Here is a 15,852-nt window from a genome sequence, read left to right as displayed (position 1 = left end):
AGTACTTGTCATACAGGCTGGTATATTTTTCTTATTCATTCATTCAATCATTTCACTGCCATTCTATTATTTTGATTTATATACTGCTTTTTTGGCCATTAAGTCCTAGTAGTAATGCCTCTGAAATTCAATGTTAGTAGGTTCATAATTCTCAAATGTATAATGAGCTTTGATTTTGATCCAATGAATTTTAATATTTTCCTAATTCAACCCAAGATTGCTTGCAAGTTAAATTTATATTTTCATCTCCTGTGTGTGCTTCATGACCAGGATTTATAAGCAGACACAGTGCGCTGACTTTATGCAAGTTTGGCATTTGTGCTAAGTCCTTAGTTTCTGAAACAAATGAAAAGCCCTTTTTCCAAAGTACATACTTGGGTGTATATTTTTATATATGGCTAAGATGCAACCCACTCCCTGTAGAATGTATTAGCCTCACATCTACACAGATTTAGCTCACTCTCAGAACTGGTTGTTCCCCAATTCTTTTCAGCAACCCTCTTCAGCTGCTGTGAGAAGGCTATTATTATCCTGAAGCTGTAGAGATTATTTCATGTCCCAGATCCAAAGCAAGATAGACTGATGGTTTGCAGGAATAAGTGCAGAATAACAAGTTCTGTGGTGTGGGCTTTACTCTCTTTCTTCACAGACTAGAGGAGTTATTTAATATCCGTGTTATTAAGCAGTCAGAAGACTGATGCTCCTACTGGTCTATAGAGACCAGCATGAACATGATTGTCTAATTTTGAGATCAAAGGACTGTTGTGTAGATGCTTCAATATCCACCCCACATCTGCTTTCAGAACATAAGTAAATGAATCCAATGGTTGTTTGCCTTGTTCAAAGAAAAGATCAAGAAAACAGGTGGTATAGTCAGTAAACTGAACAGGAATTAGTGAAACTGGCACTCTATTCTGGAGCCTTATATCCAGGTAAAAAGAAAGGCACAGGATCCCCAATGGGGAAAGGCTAGAACAGGGGTGTCAAACCTGCAATGTCATGTGACATGTCACAATGTATCGTGACTTTTTCTCCATTGCCGGCAATGGCATGGGTGCGGTTTTGGCATGACGCATCTGGCCTGTGAGCCGGCAGTTTGACACCCCTGGGCTAGAATATAATCCAGGAGTAACAACAGTCAACAGACTCAAGTTTTTTGTATAGTTCATGTGTGTATTTGTGTATGGAACAATGAATAAGTGAATTGTCAGTTGTCCCAAAAGCCTCTCCAGGTAAACTAGAAATTAGGTGGGTTTTTTGTTTGTTTTTTGTAATTTGTTAAAAAAGAAAAAAGAAAAAAAGAGGGCAGTATTTTATTTGTTTGTTTGTCCATTGTAAATTGCTGAGATGGGATATGATGGCCTTGGAACTACAGCAAGGTGAAAAAGAATTTCAATTTCAAATCCTCTAGATCCCAATCCAAAAAGAAGATTGCATGGCTTTCTCTTTAGATAAAATCGTGTTGTTTTGCCTGGCCTAGACTTCATCTCTCAGATTCCATCTCCCTCTGAATAGACAATTTTAAATAGACAACTCTGTATTTAAACAGAAATCTTTTCTACTTTTCCTCTGTTTGGAAGGTTAGGTCATTCCAAGGAGGTCATTGGCAGAGCAATTTCTCTTGAAATCACCATTTGGATGCTTTGGATATCAGACTTTACTAAATATCCCATCCAATATCTCCATAATTAGCACCCTAGTTAGAACAATTAATCGGTGGAACAACTTGCCTCCAGACGTTGTGGATGCTGCAACAAAGGAAGTTTTAAGAAGAAATTGGACAACCATTTGTCTAAAATGGTACAGGGTCTCCTGCCTGACTAGAAGACCTCCAAGGTCCTTTCCAACTCTCTTATTCTGTTATTAATTCCTGGATCTAGGTTATTGCTCAAGGTCTGTGTTATTCCTCTCTAAACTGATAGTCTCCAGATAATGATGGAAGGCCATCTTCATTTATTCTGTGAAGACATGTCCAGCATTACAAGTGATGGGCAAGTATAGTCTTAATCAAGAAAAATATGTCTGGGTGATGACTATGTTCAGCAACAGTAGCTGCTGATCAGTACATTCTAGCCATTCTCAGAACATGTAGTCATTGACTTATGTACTCGATGAAAAGGACATTTATAGAACAATCCAAGTGGATTTGTTTTAATACGCATTCATCTAGGTTTTCATGTCCTCTTCACCAAGTAATGAAATAAACATTATTGGTATTTTTAATCATATAAATTGCTGTGACTTTCTGTTTAGGGCAATTGCTCTCTGGAGAACACTTAAGTGTCAGAACTAAACTAGGATCTTGAAGACAAATGTAATGGATTCTGCAAGAGATGAATTGAGAAAGAGCATTTAAAGAAAATGAAACTGTGATTCAGGGAATATAGCTTCAGGGTAATATATTATAGTTAGATGATTAATTGAACAGACTGTGACCTGACTCTGAAACACCATAGCTCACTTTATTGTATTTTTCAGGATTATCCCTTTCAAGGTGGCCCAAGATATTTACATGTGAAATTTGCAGTTCCTGGGGCTCTCTGAGCTTAGTTGTTTGCTTGCAAACATCAGTGCCCTGATGACGTTACTTAGTTGAGTAATGAAACATCTGCAAGCAAACAACTGAGTTCAGAGAGCAGCAAAAACTCCACCATTCAACCCTGTGCTACAGATATTCCCTTCTGTAGTTAGAACAAGGGAAAGGATGGTTTGTTTCCTCTGATTATCTGAATGAACAGCACATAATCCAGAATTCTTTTGCATAAGGCAGCCTACTTTACACAGAAGACCATTTTCAGATCCATCTTCTCCTCTTTTCCTTCTCTGCACCATATAAATCTGCCTAAGTCTGCTCTATTTAACCTTCTTAAAATTTACTTTTGAAAAGAAGTCATGGAAGCAAGATAAATATATTTCAGTGTCACCAGATTCAAAAACAGAATTCCATTCAGACAAAGGGATTAAGAATGCTCCATTTCCCCCCTGCAGTTTCCCCTTGTAACAAGATTTCCATGTATGGCTTAGAATTTTTCATCAGAATACCTAGAATCTTTTCTCAATAAAATCAGATTAAGTGGCATATAGACTCCCACATATGTAATTTGGGATTTAAGAAACATATACATAATCATATTTAAAAAGAAACCATACATTGAAATTGCGTATATTAAAAAGCACAAATATGCGGTACAATGCGAATCCAATTCATTACTTGGAAAGCTAATGATAACAATTCAGTCCCAATGGTATGGTACAATAACCAGGTTTTCATCATTTAAATATATAAGGTAGTATTCCAAAAAAGGGAGGTGGAAATTGAAAAGGCTTCTTTTATGACCTCTGAAGATGACAGTCTTTTACCATGAGGACATGTATAGAGCCTATTGTATTAGATTTTACTGGGCTAGCACATGTCACTGGGAAAAGATATTTGCACAGAGACTTATGAAACTTGTAGACCATTCTGGAATTAATTTGATTGTTCAACCTAGTTATGACAAATCTGTAGCCTTCCAGTTGTTTGAAAGATGCAGCTGTGTTATCCTGATTATTATTCTTAGCTGAAGCAGAATTTGATCTCAGCTACATCTCACCGGATCATCCTTTCAACCACATACTCCCTTAAGATTTAGCTTGAAAACTCTAAAATGTAATATTAATTATGTCTTTAACCAAGTTTACTCTAACACTGTTTCTACTCATGACTAATCAGAAGACGATCTCAAAATGCAAAAAGTTCAACTATAACCTTTTTTAACGTTGTTTCTGATGAACTGGGACCCAGAGGAAATTAACAGTGAAAGGTCATGTACATGGTTATAGCTATAATGTTTGATTCATATTTTTCCATCTGAGTCTCTGACATTTGGTCTTCTATGTCATAATACCTACCAACAATTGAAAATATAGTTTACAATTCACAACACTTACTATATATGATTCAAAAAAAATCAGCCAAACATAAAGAAGGAAAGCAAGAACATCAGCCTTGGAAAAGTGTGGCTAATTTTGTTGCTTTAAGTGGCCATACTGTAGATGGAATAATGGCACTAAAAAAATCATAGGAAGAATTAGAAAATAACAAATGGTTTTTATTGAGACTTTAATTTAATTACACAAATTGCAGTGTGATAGAACAAAACTCTTCAGTCAAAGTGCTCTCAGTCTGACAAATGTTCTAATACTTGCACAATGAAAGATAAGCAGGCTTACATTTGATGTCACCTTCTACTGTATATCAAGTATATTACACTCTTGGCAGCTGCTTATCAGAAAGAGAAATGCCATTTGTAGATTGGAAGTTTCTTTCAACAGCATTGGGAATTCCCATCAACAGCAATGTTCAAGCCACCTAGGCACTTACACATTAAGGGAGACTGCTGTTTCACCCTTTAGAAAAACCAAGTTGCAAGCTTGTTTAAGGGGCACTCTAACATTACACAAACGAACAGATTTGAGTGGTGACACAAAAGAGGAATGAGCTGCTCTGCTCTGCCTAGTAAGGAAAAAAAAAGACTACTGAACAGATTCAGCTGAAAAATCCTAAACTACAAAGGCAAATAACTCAGCTATTACCCTGATTGTTCCTTTCTAATAAGATAAACAATAGCTGACAACACCTCTTTTCTAGCTAATGTTTATTGACAGAAATATCCCCATGCCAAATATTATTATTCATTTGGGATATCAACTGAATTTAGGGTCTAGGGATAACAAACTCCACTCCAGAGATCTACACTTATTTGAGCTGCCAATAAATGCTTTAGAAGGCAAAATAAGGTACTCACCAGGCAGTACAAGGAACTGAGCAGCTGCCACAATTCTTCTGAGATGATTTTACATTAGTACCATGGCATCGTGGGGCTGTGAGAATAAATCTCATATTCTTCCTGTTCCAGATGGTTACCATTTCAATACATTACAGTTCTGACATTCTACTTCATAATAAGAAATGTATGAACTAAGCCTAAGTGGGGGGTTGATGCGAAGAAAGATGTGGAATTGTCAAACACAAATCAATTTTGTAATATTCTTTCCTGAATGGCATCTTTGGCGTTCAGTCATGTAAAATGTGGAGCTTTTGCATCTGGTCTCAAACAGCAATTAAACACATGATTAATTTTGACTGCATATTTAGTCTCAGTGAGGTTGATGGAATTATAAACCTGGATATAGTTAGGCATGTGTGTTAGGAGCTCTAAATCAAAAGCATACAGGTCTGTGGGAAAGTTTCAAGATGTTGCAGACAGACAGACAGAGGACAATGGTGGTGGAGGGGATCAAGCTACAGTCTCATCGGTTGCTGCAGGAGGCCAGAAGATGACGCGTGCCGCCCTAAGAAGAGCGAGACGAGAGCAAGAGCAAGACCAGCGGAAAGTTATGGAATCTTCAAAGTGTGCTTACAATGAAGATGTAGGAGGAGAGCGGTCTAAAGAAGTTTTGGGGGTCATGACAGAGGTGCTCCAAAAGTTTTGGGGCGTTAAGATTGGTGATTAAATTTTTAGATTAGAATGTCAATGGAGTAAAATTATTATAGAGGAGAAAGAAAGTTTTTTTTTCTTTTTTTTTAATATTTTATACAATTTAAGATTGATGTTATTTGCTTGCTAGAAAAGTATATTAGGGTTACGGACTTAAAGTATGTGTTGAACTAAGAGTGGGTATGTAAGCACCTAATTAATAACAAGTTGTCTTAGAGATTGCTTAAAATTTTTTTTTATATATATATACTCTTTTTATTTGAACTTTTATTTGAACTTAAGGATGATTTGGAACTGTGAGACATTTGGCGTGATACACGCAAGAACTATTTTAGATTATAGTTTAGTTTGGTTGGAGATTATTAAGATTAACAGAGATAAGCGCTTTTGGTGCGTAACTGAGAATTTGGAAATTAGAGAAAGGTGGGAGAATGCATATAGCAGGTGAAAGTTTTTTTTTTCTTTTCCATTTTTTTTTGAAATTAATATGAATAAGGACTGGGATTAAGAAAATTTATTTTGAGTAAAGATCTTTTTTTGTTTTCCTCTTTTTCTTCTCTACTTTATTTGTAATATTAATATTGTTTGTATTCATTTTATATGAGCTAGAGAGAGATAGAATTTATAGTTTATTGTTGATAATATAGGGGTGTTTATGTTTGTTTTTTGATTTTATGCCCTGTATTTAGCTCTGGGAAGTCGGGGGGGGGAGGAGGGAGTGGGGGAGAGGGATAGGGGTGGGGGAGGGGGGGATTAAAGTCAAAATGTATTGTAAAACTTTTTAAATAAAAAAAAGCATACAGGTCTGAGGCACTATTTGATGTACTCATGGGAGCTGGAAGTATCAGAAAAGAGACTTGAAAGACAGGACATGGTGTAAAACTAAAACGAGATAAAATACATGATAGGTCAAACTAAAAAAAAATATTGTAAGGGGAGGGAGGCTCAAAGGCAATTTTGATATTTGGGAAGGTATTCTCTATGAAAATTCTCAGTCATCCAAGTCATGGATGACTGAGTCATGGTTCTTTTGAAAAAGCACCTTTAGGAAGGTATTATGTTGACATTTAAATTGAAGAATATATAAGTTAATCCAGGGGTGTCAAACTGCCGGCCCGCAGGCCAGTTGCATCATGCAGAGGCCGCACCCAGCCCAGCTCTGGCAATGCAAAAAAAGTCGTAATACGTCACATGTCACGTGACACAGGAAGTTTGACACCCGTGAGTTAATCTGAGTGAAGGCCTTTACCTCATTCTAGATGGGTTCGCACTGTGAGTTTGGGAGCCTTCTTCAGCTGGGAACGATCTGTGGAGACATTGGTAATAGCAACTAGAAATCTACCTTATGTAAATTGGTAAAGTTTAGGTTAATATGCTTCAATCTAGATGTGATGGACAATTCTGAAATTATTGCTTAAATTAATGCTTAACTTGCAATGAGATTAGACCATTGTGACTTTATGTTGGACTGCTTTAAAGATAATTTCAAGTCTAGTTAATATAAAATACAAAGATCTGAATGCTTATAGGCCTAGTTTTTAGTTATTTGGCTAGCCAGATTGATTGATTGATTGATTGATTGATTGACTGATTGATTATGTGCTATCAAATAAATGTCAACTATTAGTAACTGCATTGTTTTTTCTCCAGGTTACTCTCCCCAACCTGTACTCATTGCATGTGTAATTGGTGACATCCCCTTGCTGTAGGTCATCAACTCCTCTTTCCTTCCACCTCTGCTAATCTTCTCCAAAGAGGTAGGTCTTTGCATAATGTGTCCTAATACAAAAATTTGAGCTTCATAATTTGTGCATCAAGTGCAAACTCTGGACTGATTTTTTAATTATTTGATTGTTAATAATAATAATAATAATAATAATAATAATAATAATAATAATAATAACAACAACAACAACAACAACAACAACAACAACAATAGCAGCTGGAAGGGACATTGGAGGTCTTCTAGTCCAGTCTCTTCTTTAAAACTTCCAGTGTTGGAGTACTCACAACTTCTGGAAGCAGGTTGTTCCACAGATTAATTGTTCTAACTGTCAGGAAATTTCTCCTTAGTTCTAGGTTGCTTCTCTCTTTGATTAGTTTTCTTCCATTGTTTCTTGTCCTATCTTCAGGTGATTTGGAGAATAACTTGACTCTCTCTTCTTTCTGGCAACTCCTGAGATATTCTCTTCATTAAACTAGACATACCCAATTCCAGCAACCATTCCTTATATGTTTTAGCCTCCAATCCCCTAATCATCTTTGTTGCTCTTCTCTGCACTCTTTCTAGAGTCTTTTTTACATCATGGTGTCCAAAATTGGATGCAGTATTCCAAGGATGGTCTTACCAAGGCTATATAAAGTGGTATTAACACTTCATGTGGTCTTGATTCTATCCCTCTGTTAATGCAGCCTAGAACTGTGTTGGCTTTTTTGGCAGCTGCAGCACACTGCTGGCTCATATTGAAGTGATTGTCTACTAAGACTCCGAGATCCCTCTCACAGTTACTACTATTGAGCAAGGTTCTACCCACAGTATTTTGTACTTGTGCATTTGGTTTTTCTTGCCTAAATGTAGTACCTTATTTTTTTCACCATTAAAGAATAGCTAGCCATGATATTGTCAAGAATTTTCTCCAACACTAAAATTTAAAAACATCAGTACTTTCTAACTTTTGCTTTCACAGAGAAAACTGTTGCCTGCATTATTGTGATCTTTAGATACATTATGACATCAGAATATCTTTTCCAAGGCCCTTCAGTGCTATTTTGTGATGTACTGATGGTTCCTTTACTGTTGATGGGTGATCCCAAAATGCAGAAGCTCTCCTTCACTTCAATATCTGATTAAAGGACTCATTGCTGTTACTTGTTGTCATTGGTTTGATCTTCATCTCATTTAATAGCTCCATTTTTTTCACTGCACTCCTTGAATGTCAATATTAGGCAAATGCAAATCTTTAGCATTTTCAGCTATTCATACAGCTGGAATAAATAAGGGAAATATACTGCCTTGTCTCACTCCTTTGTATTTAAAGCCAATCTACCTCATATATTATATATGGGCTGTGACTTTCTGACCTCTGTATAGATTATAGGCCTATCTATATTCAATAAAGCATATGTTAACTTATTTTTAATATCCTTTGGCTTCTTCAATTATCTAGCATGTATCAACAATAATTAATTCTTGTTCTATAACCTTTTATCAAAACAAAGTTGAACATCGGTCTTCTCCTGCCCTAATCTGGGTAGTATTACTTTGCTTTCATGCAAAATTAAGGATACTGTATGGTAGTGACCACATTCTTTCTTTGATATAGGATTGTAGACTGAGCTTTTCCAAGATGTTGGGCAGTGTGTTATTCTCCAGATTTGCTGGCCTAGTTTGGTTAGAAATGTTACTTATTCTTTTGTTCTGTATTCCTGCAGATAATCCACCAATTCCTGTAACCTTCAAATTTGGTAATGACAGAGCTGCTGATGTAACTTCATCTTCTAATAGTAGAGATTCTTGTAAGTAGAGCTTATCCTCTAAGGTTTCTTGGATATTGGACATCTCTACAGTATAGAAAAGGGTCTTCAAACTTGGCCCTTTTATGACTCATGGACTTCAACTCCCAGAATTCCTCAGCCAGGCACTCTGGCTGAGGAATTCTGGGAGTTGAAATCCATGAGTCATAAAAGGGCCAAGTTTGAAGTCCCCTGGTATAGAATTTCATTAGCCTCTTCCATCTTTGATCTTCTTTAAATCAGTTACTATATGACCATTGGTGACCTTTAGCATACCAAAGTAAGGTTGGAAACTCCTTCTAAATTCAGAGATGTTTTGAAAGACTTCCTTTATTTTTCCTTGTTTGTTTCCATCATCAGTACTTTACAGCTGTCAGATTTTTGTCTTTCGTTGTCTCCTCTTTTATTCTTAGTAATTTCCACATTTTGTTCTGATATCCAGTTTACTTTTTTCATTTTTTTAAAAAAACAAATCTTTGGCAGTCTTTTTTTTAAATATTCATCCTTAACAATGTATCCAATTTTATTCCATAGTTCCGCTGGTTCCATATATATATTTATATTATATTTATATTTATTAAACTTATATACCGCCGTTCTCCCGTAGGACCCAGGGCGGTTCACAAGGCAATTAAAACAACATTCCAATACAAAAAATAATAGCAATTAAAATAGATTAAATTTTCCTTAATTAAAATCTAAAACCCCTATAACTCTGATTTAAAACCCAATTACAATAAGTTAAAAAATTAAAAAATCCTCAGTCCTGGCCGGAAAGTTCAAAGAGCCAGGTCTTCAGGTCCCAGCGGAATGAACGAAAACCAGGGGCAGTCCTAAGCTCTACGGGTAACTGGTTCCAGAAAGCAGGCACGCCCACAGAGAAGGCCCTCCCCTTGGGTGTTGCCCGCCGGCAATCCTTTGCCGGCGGCACCCTGAGAAGGCCCTCCCTGTGGGAGCGCACAGGATGAAGGGAACTTGATGCCGGCAGCAGGTGTTCCCTCAGATATCCTGGACCCAAGCCATTTAGGGCTTTATAGGTCATCACCAGCACCTTGAATCTCACCCGGAGGGCAACCGGAAGCCAACGCAGCTCGCAGAGCAGAGGTGTTATATGGGAGTATCGGGAAGCCCCCATCACAACTCGCGTGGCTGCATTCTGCACCAGTTGAAGCCTCTGAGTGGTCCTCAAGGGCAGCCCCATGTAGAGAGCATTGCAGTAGTCTAAACGGGAGGTCACAAGCACATGAGTGACCGTGCGCAAGGCATCTCGGTCCAGATAGGGCTGCAACTGGCACACCAGGCGAACCTGGGCAAAAGCCCTCCTGGTCACAGCTCCTATATGAACTTCAAGGCTGAGCTGCGAATCCAGGAGGACACCCAAGTTGCGAGCCCTATCGACGGGGCGTAACACCTCACTCCCCATCATTAAAGATGGAATAGAATGGTTCACTCGAGATGCCTGTACGCACAGCCACTCAGTCTTGGCAGGATTGAGTCTGAGCCTGTTTCTCCCCATCCAAACCCGAACCACCTCCAGGCAATGGGACATCACATTGAGGGCGTCACTGAGTTGGTTTGGGGTGGAAAGAAAAAGTCGGATATCATCGGTGTACTGATGATACCCCACCCCAAAACCATGAATGATCTCACCCAGTGGCTTCATATAGATATTGAACAGGAGTGGAGAGAGGACCGACCCCTGAGGAACTCCACAAACAAGAGACCTCGGGATGGACCTCTGCCCTCCCGTCAACACCGACTGCGAATGGCCCAAGAGGTAGGAGGAGAACCACTGCAAAACAGTGCCCCCCACTCCCAACCCCCTGAGATGTCGCAGCAGGATACCATGGTCGATGGTATCAAAAGCCGCTGAGAGATCTAATAGGACTAGGACAGAGGAACAACCCTTGTCCCAAGCCCGCCAGAGATCATTCATCAGCGCGACCAATGCCATCTCCGTGCTGTACCCGGGCCTGAAACCTGATTGGTACGGGTCAAGATAATCAGTTTCCTCCAGGAACAGAGGAAGCTGATGTGCCACCACACTCTCAACAACCTTCGCTAAAAAGCGAAGATTGGAGACTGGATGATATTTATTCAAAATAGGTGGATCCAGGGCAGGCTTCTTGAGAAGGGGTCTCACCACCACTTCCTTCAAGGCGGCAGGAAAGACACCCTCGCTCAAGGAAGTGGATATCACTGCCTGGAACCAGCCTCGTGTCTCCTCCCGAGCTGAATAAACCAGCCAGGAAGGGCACGGGTCCAATAAACAGGTTGTAGAGCTCAGCCTCCCCATAATCCTGTCTACCTCCTTGGGAGTCACAGGATCAAACTCAGTCCAGATAATACTCTCAAGACCACTCGATTCCTCCCCGTCAGACTCTGCCCAGTCAGAGTCCAAACCGGTCCAAATCTGAGTGATTTTGTCTGCCAGATGCTGGCTAAACTCCTCGGCCCACCCCTGCAAGGGCTCCTCCCTCACCTCCTGAGAAAGGAGGGAATGAGTTACCCTAAACAGGGTGGCCAGGCGATTATCTGCAGACGCAATGAGGGCGGCAAAGTAATTAGACTTTGCCGTTCTCATCGCCGCAAGATAAGACCTAGTGAAAGATCTTATTCTTATATCAATGAGGCTCAGTACTTTAAAATGATTCCTGATGGTCTCCATGAAAATGGTAGATGTACGTTAAAGATCACATCATAGAAACTAGATAACTTTCTTCCTCTACTTTTCCTTGAATTGGAGTTTGCACATAAGCAGTTTATGCTCTATTCCTGTCAGCCATGTGAGGTAGTCCAAACAAGAAGTGTGCCAAGAAGTACTAGCTCTAACTTTATTGTAAGATTATATTAACAGAATTTTGCAAGTCTGAAAGTACATCTCTTTCACCTTTACAGTCTAAGAAAGTATTTGAGGTCTCTTCTGAAACATTTGCCACACCCCCAATGCTTCTGGCATGTTAAGCGGCTTCTTATCTGATCATTTCCTATCCTGCAGCTCTTCCTCCTGTCTCCCAAGGTCACATTTTTCATTGTTAAACTAAGCTGAGTACTTATATCAGGTTAATTTCATGTGTTCTCCATCTGATTATATCCAAGTATTTAGGTTCATTTTGGTTAGCAGTCATTGGGTTGGCAGAAACTGATAAGCTGTAAATTTCATTTTGGTTTCATACAGCTCAACTATGTTTCCCTCCTTAATATTTACAGCTTTGGAAATCCAATCTCCCACCTCAGGCAGCACATCTTGTCTGCATATTCTGTCAATTTCCAATTGAATTTGATCATAAAACTTTTCATCCTCCTCTTCTTTTGGATCCATAGTTGGAACATAAACTCATATCATCATCATACTGAAGAATTCTCTATGGAGTCTAATTGATATTGTTTACCCCTTCATGGATTACTGCCTTGTCGTGGCGAAGGGGCTTGCGTAATTCAATGAAGCTATGAGCTATGCCGTGCAGGGCCACCCAAGACTGAAAGGTCATAGCAGAGAATTCTTACAAAACGTGATCCACTGGAGAAGGAAACGGCAACCCACTCCAGTATCTTTACCATGAAAACCCTATGGACAGTACCAAAAGGCAAAATGATATGACCTGGAAGATGAGCCCCTCAGGTCGGAAGGCATCCAATATGCTCTCTGGGGAAGAGTAGAGGGCTAGTACTAGTAGTGCCAGAAAGAATGAAGCGACTGGGCCAAAGCCAAAAGGACGCTCAGCTGTGGATGTGTTTGGTGGTGAAAGGAAAGTCTGATGCTGTAAAGATTTTTTCTCCATAGGAACCTGGAATGTAAGATCCATGAATCAAGGCAAGCTGGACGTGGTCAAACAAGAGATGACAAGACTGAACATCGACATCTTAGGTATCAGCAAACTAAAATGGACAGGAATGGGTGAATTTAATTCAGATGACCATCAGGTATACTACTGCGGGCAAGAATCCCTCGGAAGAAATGGAGTAGCCTTCATAGTCAATAAAAGAGTAGGAAAAGCAATACTGGGATACAATCCTCAAAATGACAGAATGATCTCAGTTCGAATCCAAGGCAAACCATTCAATATCACAGTAGTCCAAGTCTATGCCCCAACCACCAGTGCTGAAGAGGATGAAATTGACCAGTTCTAAACTAACTAACTAACACCAAAAAATGATGTTCTTATCATCATGAGGGATTGGAATGCTAAAGTAGGAAGCCAAAAGATAACTGGAATAACAGGCAACTTTGGCCTTGGAGTGCAAAATGAAGCAGGGCACAGGCTGATAGAATTTTGTCAAGAGAATATGATGGTCATAGCTAACACTCTTTTCCAACAACCCAAGAGACGACTCTACACATGGACATCACCAGACGGTCAACACAGCAATCAGATTGACTATATGCTCTGCAGCCAAAGATGGAGAAGCTCTATACAGTCAGTAAAAACAAGACCAGGAGCTGACTGTGGCTCCTCAGCAATGTAGGTGTATGCTCTGGCATCCTTCATTCATTCATTCCCCTCACCCACCCCAGGAAACATACCCATACATACATATACCTTTGGCCTATTACATTGCAAAGCCAATATAAAGCAAAAAATAGGCAGACACAGTAGAAATCACAACATGATTTCCTTATGATCTTATTTTTATTTATCCCTTCCTATGAGATCAGCATGTTTGCTCTTCCATCTTTGAGGTAAGGCAGGTGAATAGAGGCAATTTGGTTTATTGGTTCCTGATTGAGACTTCTGTCAGCACTCAGGGTCAGTTCAGCTTGTTGTGAATGTTTTCTCACAAAGGCATTTTAAGCAGTGACAGTGGTGGGAGGCATCTCAAATTTTGATAGTGAAAGCAGCTTACATTTGTGGGGTGTGGCTTTACAACCATATCAACCTGCACACACAAGAGACATACCTGAAAGTGACTGTTTTGAACCCTCTTCTAAAAGATGCCCATGTGGCACCAATTCAGTTTAAGAGGTGATACAGTGATTAGAATGCAGTATTGCAGACTAACTGGGCCCACAGCCTGGAATTTGATCCTGACCCACTCAAGATTGACTCAGCCTTCCATTCTTCTGAGGTCAGTAAAACGAGAAGCCAGATTGTTGGGGCCAACACACTGACACTGTAAACCACTCAGAGTGCTGTAAAACATTATGAAGTGGTACATAAGTCTAAGTGTTATTGCTATTAAGCAGTGGAAAAATAGAAAAGCAATTCAGTGAAAACGTTGCTCATTAAACCTGGAGGACTGTTCCATCTGAAGGATAATTTTGGTATCCATAAAAAATGCACATAGATAACACTATCAACTCTTCTGGTTCTGTCATGTCAACAGGGCTTAGCACTATAGTTACCTGTTAATAGCCTTATTGTCCCCTGCTGCTATACGCTGTTTTCTGAAGCCACAGCTGATAGCATTGATCTGTCTTCTTGGTGGCCTCCTAGGCATATGATAGAAATCTGATGGTCCTTTTATGTCTAAAACGAGCCCCTGGTTTTACTATCATGTTGCTACCAAAGTCATTGCATAGTATATCTTATTGGTTTTCTCAACCATGAGCTTCCGAACAATGTTCCCACCAGCTTTTTCCCCCATCCATCTTCCCACCAAAACTGCCAACCTTCCTGCAAGACCATCCTCCCCTACATCATTTTCCCATTACTTTTACAGAAAAAAGCCCGCTTAATTTATTTGTATTATTTCAGCATATCCAGACTGTTTCATCTAAATTCTTTTCAATGGAGTTCCATTAAATCAAAGTTTTACTCTATTGCTAAATAGGATGTAAAGATGTTTAAATTTCAGTCACCATGAGTTGGATTTTAAATAACCAACTGTTTGGTTTAAAATGCAATATAGTTTGCCTGGATATTATTACACAGTCACTTTGCCTAGAATAATTCTTTATAGTTGCAAAAGCTTTTCTATGTTTGAAATATGAGTATTAAGTAATACTGTAATATTAATACTTTATCATTTGCAAAAAAAGTCACTAAATCCTAGGTCTAGTGATTTCCCCTTTATGGAAAAATAGAAATATTACCTGAGGCACACGGCATATACATAATAGTACTGGGTGTACTTTGAAAATGATTTGAAAAACTTCTTCGTATCTTGTATGAAATTTAAATCATCACCTCTTTGCTAGTCATTAAAATGGTCCAATGTTTTTCTGTTTTCCACATCAGCCTAGAAAAAGAAAAAAAAATGATGATATTTTAATAGTTGCAGTGAGTGTACACAGCTCTAATATAGAAACACACCCAAGTACTGTCAGAAGAATGAGAGATAGAACTGTGATGGATTGATTGATGGATATTGGTTATATGCCATTAACTCCTAGAACCACATACATAGGTTTTATGCATGAAACAGGACCCTGCATCCCTGGGTAAAGATAGAGAAGCTCTATCTCAGCATTCCAGAGCACTAAAGTGATGGGGGAGACCATACAGGAGCACAGGTTCTGCGAATAAATTATGCTCATTTCCCCAAAAATAAATTCCCCATGGGTACAAATTACCAACATCAAATTATCAAAATCCCCATCCCTTTTGTACAGGGTCACTGAGTCAGTTATAAATCTGATGATCTAGCCTTGATATTTTTCTTCCAATATGGATTAAATGGTTTCGATAGGTACATGCTAGTACATGCCCCAGAACTAGAACCTAGTCATTTTGCAGCCTGAATAATATTTTCGTGAACTTGATAAGCCTCTCACTGATATTATGAAACCCGTCTATCATTCCAAGTAATCATACACTTTTCATCTTTGTAATATTAATTTTGTTGCTTCTATCTGCATGGCCCTGAGCAACTATCTTTCCCTCCTTTGATGCGGATCTCCCATAATTGGTAAGTTCCC

This window comes from Vipera ursinii (genome assembly GCF_947247035.1).
Source record: "Vipera ursinii genome assembly, chromosome: 1".
In the NCBI taxonomy this organism is placed as follows: Eukaryota; Metazoa; Chordata; class Lepidosauria; order Squamata; family Viperidae; genus Vipera; species Vipera ursinii.
The sequence above is the reverse complement of the archived record's forward strand: the minus strand, read 5'-3'. Positions refer to the sequence as shown.